Source organism: Corvus moneduloides, chromosome 16, assembly GCF_009650955.1.
Source record: "Corvus moneduloides isolate bCorMon1 chromosome 16, bCorMon1.pri, whole genome shotgun sequence".
NCBI classification, from domain to species: Eukaryota; Metazoa; Chordata; class Aves; order Passeriformes; family Corvidae; genus Corvus; species Corvus moneduloides.
In genome coordinates, this window is record NC_045491.1 from 8,949,205 (window position 1) to 8,955,204 (window position 6,000).

Here is a 6,000-nt window from a genome sequence, read left to right on the forward strand (position 1 = left end):
TTTATTCAACATCTGAATTCTTGCTTTTTTTCCAGGGAAAAGGCCAGAGGGGACTCTACATGATGCTTTCATACAGAGCTGCGTCTCTCAGCTGTCCCAAGGATTTGCCTGGATGCTTTTCTGGTCCTGCAGCACAGAGAGCCCTGGAGAGCCCGGCACAAGGCTGAATAGATTTAGTGCTGCTACACTGGGACTCATTTATCTTTCTTCTGAGGTGAACCCACATCATCCTCAAGGACGGGAGCTCAACAAGCAGGGGAGGAAGATCTGAACCAGATCTTGACCTGATCTCACTCACACAGCTGTGCTGAACCAAACAGGGCTGATTTATGCCAGCAAGAAGCCAGTGGCCTGGCTCAAATCCATTCCCAGCTCCCTCTGCCACCAGCAATGCTGGTGCTGCCTGCCCACCCCAGGCAGACCTCATCCCGCATCACCAGCTCTCCCAGCAGCCCAGTGCAGAGCCATGAAGGGACATCAACACTCAGCTTCCATCCTGGCACACTCACACCAGACATTGCACCACTGACATCAGCAGCATGATGACCTGCAGGGTAAAATAAAGCCCCTCAGAAGGGGCTGTGCTGCAGCAGAGCCTCCCCTGGGTGTCTCAGGCCTGCCCATCCCTGCAGGGCAGCAGTGCCTGGGTTCAGGGGAGACCTCAGCACCACATGGTACCTGCAGGACTGACTGGAGCTCACAGCCAACTCCTCTGGGCTTTGCTGCCAAAAGATCACTGCTCAGAAGGGATAACCTTGCATCAAACTCATGTGTCAGCCACAAAGGCAGGCTGAGAGAACGTCCCTGATCAGGGATCCCCACAGATGCTGCAGTAACACACGCAGTGATGCTGCAAGCTCTGGCCCTGCCGGTCCCAGTTCATCTCGGGGCAGCATTTCCAAGCAGGGTGGTGCCCAGCACAGTACAAAGGGTGCTTTCAGCACTTTTACCCGTGGGCAATCATGATATCCCGATGGCCTCTCACCAGGGAACAGCTCCTTCAGTTTAGCTGGAGTCTGAGACTCCCTGGAAGCCCGGAATCCTCAGATCCAGGCAGCATAAGGTGCCAGAGGCTCTTCCTCCAGCCAAGTCCCTCACTTTGCAGCACTGCCTGCACACACCAAGGCCTTTTCCCTTCCCAGGCTCCTCCCAAATACCCCCTTGCTCCACAGGGAGACAGCAGCAATCACCCACTGGCCCCATTTCCAGCCCGGCACCTGCTCCTTCCCACCACCAAGGAACCTCTCCCAGCCCCAAAGCGCTGCAACACCTTCCACTCCCTGCAAAACATCCCAGCTCAACCCCAGGGCTGGAAGCACAAGTCACCCCCACACACCTGGAATCAGCAGGATGGGGGAACCAGCACTGCAGCACTCCCCAGCACCCCAAACCCCGCAGATACAGAGCACAGCCACTCCACCTTGGCTCACTCCCCGTGCAGGAACCGGCTGCCAAGTCCAGACTTGGATCTAGCAACAGACTTTTGTGCTTTGGCTCATGGATCCTGCAAACAAGAGCTTTAATCATTGCTTGCTTTTATGCACCGAGAGCCAAAATTGTCTTGTTAAGTACAGTAAGTGATCAGTACTCGCAGCACAGAACATTTCAATGGCTGCTTGCGTGGGTAATTATTACAGGCTTGCCTCTCTTCCCCTCTTGAGAAAAATTACGGAATGTGGAAATTATTGCGAAGCCTCTCCGGACTTGGAATGTTTTCCGCCGGTTACTTCAGCCTGTGCCTGGATTTTGCTGCCTGGTTGTGCCCCATGCTGAGGGATGCCCATCCCTGGGCAGGCTGCACCAGGATCCCAAGGATCTTCCGTAGGCAGCTTCGCAGCTGGGCTTTACTCAGACAGAATAATCCCAATATCTGTCCTAAAGTAACAGGAGGCTCAGCCTTGGCTCCCCCTGCCTGAGCACAGCACACATCAGCCAAGCCTAGAAAACATTGATTTAATTTGTTTTTCCCCCATTTTCCCCGTGCATCCCTAAATGGAAGCAGGGATCCATGCTTGGGATCCCAGTTGTGCCATGGCCCCAGGCAAGAGCCTTTCCCTCCCAGCCCTCTCTAATATTACACTATTAAAGTTGCCTTTTGGCTTTTATTAGGATTTTTTCCAGAGATAAAAGCAGGCTGTGGGAGCAGAGGCAGCCTCAGCACTACTCATGTCCTTGGAGCTGTCAGAGCAAGGAACCTCAAGCTGGGAATGCTGTGGCAAGGCTGGGACACGTGAAGGAGGAGGAGGATGATGGTGCTCAGCTGTGCATCCCTCCACCCCAACTTGCATGAAGGGACCAGGAGAGCAAACTGCAGGGATGCTCCCTGCTCCAGTGGTCAGGGGATACTTTTCTGGAAAAGGGGCAGCAAAACACTCTCAGCACGCCTGGAGTTGGCTTTGCATCACCTTCACCTCTGCAAATGCAGCTGGAAGCTGAAACCTTGGCAGGAGGTTTCAGGCACCAATAAATCTCCTGGTGAAACAGGGACAGGACCCCATAGCCCCCATCCCACTCTCACAGCCCGTGGGCAGCTCTGTTCTTGCCTCCAGGAGGATTTTGTACAGGGCACTTCTAGAATGGGATGGAGGAAGGAAAGGCTCTGGGAGGATTTGGGTGAGCAGATAAAGCTAAAAGAGGTGGGACAAGTCCCCAAGAAGTTTCAGCAGTAACACCTCAGGGCAGGTTTATGTGCACAGCAGTCTGTCCCCAGCTGGCAGGAGGGAAATGCTGTCACTCCAAAGCTCATTTCTGCCAGCTTATTCCAGCAGGAGAAACAGGACAGAGCCATCAGCTCCAGAGGACATCTGGGTGCCCTGTGGCACCCCCATCACCCCATTCCAGGATCCCACAGGAGCTCCTGCACTTCAGGTGTAGCTTTGCCCTCAGATCTCCCCACAGCCCAGGCTGGTTCCTGTCACTGATACCCACCCCAGGGCTGGATCAGCCATTCCCAATGCAGTGTCTGGGTGCTGGGTGACACACGCTGTCCCCTCCAGCCCCGGCACACGTCCCCTTCCAACTGCTCCAGGGGCTGCAAGGGCTGCGTTAAGGACGTTTGGGTGTTGCAACCAGCACGGAAAAATGAGCTTCTTCCCTGGGAAGGTGGAGGGCTCCTTCTCCTCTCCACCAGGGCATGGACCCGTTCTTCTCTGCTCCATTTTTCCAAAGGGGTGAGGGACCAGGACCCATCACACGCCCAGGGCTGACAGGAAGGGAGTCATTCCCGAGGAGCATTGCTTCTAAACACTCCAATATGGCAAGGCAATGTTAACCAGCTGGGAAAGCTCTTTAAAGACCCTTAATTAAAGGCTGGCTGTTGCACAGGCCCCTTTCCCATCCCCACCACGAGCGTTTCCCAGTTTCCCGGCCTCTCTCCCGCTGCCCTCCATCCCTCACACTTTCCTTCCCGCTGGCATCTGCCAGCAGCATGCTGTGGCTGCTGGGGGGGGTCTTCAGCAATCAGCCATCAGATGGAAGTTTGAACTCAGAGTAAAAGGAGAAAAAAAGGGGAAAATTCCCTCCCTGTTGATTTCCAGGCATGGCTGCCAGCATGAATGGCAGTGCTGGGGCAGAGCTGGCTGTGGGTAGCACCTGGCTAGTGATCTATACCACCAACCCCAGCCACAAAAACTGGGAAAAATGGGGCTGGATCAGCCCCTACAGCTCCATTCTCTCCTCTAATACCAGCTGTGGCATCACCGCGAGCCAGCCCCAAAGGCTCTGGCCATCCCCCTCCTGCTTGCTCCATGTGTCCTCATTCCCTGGGGAAGGAGCAGTGGTGGCAGTGCCCCATCCCACGTGCCCCCTCTACCCCACACTAATGAGAGATACACAGTTAGGGCCTGAGGCTCGTCTCCTGCCAGGGGAATCCTGCCAGAAAGGCACCCATTTATTCTTTCGAGTGATATAAATTAATCAAGCGAGGCAACGTGTTGCTGTTTCCAATCAGAGCATAAATTTGGCATTTGCACACGACGGCTGCACAGAGCCACACTGCTCCATCCCCAAACTCCACCCTGGCCCTGCAGCCCCCAAAACCAGCAGGAAGGATGCCCAGCACTGCTGGCAGCAGCCCCCACTTACCAGCCAGTGCCAGCTTCTCTTCCCTGAGCTGGGACAGCCTCTGCACCCTTCAGAGTTTTTATAGCCCACAGGTGCCTGGCAGCATGAGCCTCACCTGGGGACTGTGGTGTGGGACAGGTGTGGCCACACACATGGCAGCAGGGAATGGGAATGGGGACAGATGGGCCTTTTCAGGGATGAGCATGACTTTCCCTGTTAAAGGTTATAAACATTTGAGATGAAATGTGGAACTAAAAATCAGCCCTGCTGCTCTCCTCATCTCCAAACCCATGCAACAGCAGGGAAGTTTAAACCTCTTGCTTCTGGAGCTTTTTATTTTTCCCTTCCCTATTTTTGTTCTTTCCCTTCTGTCCTCCTAAATCTGGTATAACAGAAAAAGGAGTAATAAAAAAATTTTGGAAAGCTCTTCCAGCTCTGCTCTTCCTGGCTTATGGAGTGGAATGGAGAGGGAGGCCCAGAGCACAGGAACCACAAAACTTTGGATAGTTGGATTTTCAAAACAAAATTGGGGCTAGAAATGGAAACTTTGGTTAACAGAGACGGGGATGAAAACTTCATTTCATACTTGGCTGCAAAGCTGGATCTCCATCATCCTCTTGCTCTGGCACTTCCCCAATGAACCTGGTGCTCCAGAGGCATTTTTCCAGCTCCACAAGGACAGGGTGTTTTGCCATCATCCCCTGAGCAAGCAGTTGCCCAAACTCCCTCTGTCCCAGAAAACATCAGCACAGCTCAGCATCCTCTTGTTATAACTTTATTTCCAGATGTTTTGAGCAGAAAGGTCCAACAGTGTCACCTGTCCCTGAGCTTCTGTGGGAGTTTCAGAACAATTCCTCTTGGGATGGGGATCCCAGAGAAGCTGTGGCTGTCCCATTCCTGGAAGTGTCCAAGGCCAGGTTGGATGGGGCTTGGAGCACCCTGGGATAGTGGAAGGTGTCACTGCCCAGGGCTCCTGGGCACAGGATGGGCTTTAAGGTCCCTCCAACCCAAACAATTCCAGGATTCCATGACCCTGGAAAATGAAATGTCACAGTGGAGAAGTGCTCAGTGAGCACTGGGAGTTCCAAGGAATCTCTGCTCAAGCTGAACCCTCCACGACAGCACGAGTGGGACAGGGCTGCTGTCACTGCTGTCACCATCCTGCACCGAAACACTTTTCTTGGAAGCACATCGCTCCACTGGAGCTCTTGAAAGCACCACAAACGACCCCAAACTCCGCCGAGGTGGAGTTAAGCCTGTGCTTGGCTCAGAGCAGGAGCCGGGAGATTTCATCCCCTTCCTACCAAAGCTGCTTTTATTGTCTTGATCTAATGAAGTGCAGACTTCACCTGGACAGAGCCCTAAGTGGCTCCTCTCGGAGGCAATGAATACAAATACTTGACCTCGTGAGCTGCGGGGCAGCAATTAGTTTAAGCAGGGAGTTTGTGTAACACTTCAAAAGTCTTAATCCGTGCGGTCAGCCCTGGCACAGTATTTGCCAGAACCTATTGAGTAGTCTTAATGAGTCTGCAAAGCAAGCTTTCAATACATTTTGGGTCGCTTCAGATGCTTTAAATGGCATAGTCTATATGGTATTGTGCGGCTTTAGAAAGGGCCGGGCTTTAAAAAAGTATGGTTCCCTTTCACAGGGCAGACAGAAACCATCTTTAGAGCCGGGACCCTTAACGTTTTGCATATCAATATGGCTGGGGCTGAATGCAGTCACTCAGCTGAGAAATAGGATCACTATCAGCGTTTCCAGGCTTTCACAGGCACTTGGGAAACTTTAAAGCCCTTCGTGGAGAATAATTTGGTCGAATGTCGTGGCTGGAAACAAAACCTAAACAAGCAGAGTGCAGTCCATCATGCGGAGCTGCCAGCGAGGCTGACAAGGGGCTCCAGCCGCTCCGACATCCCACCCCCGGTGGGGCGGTGGCC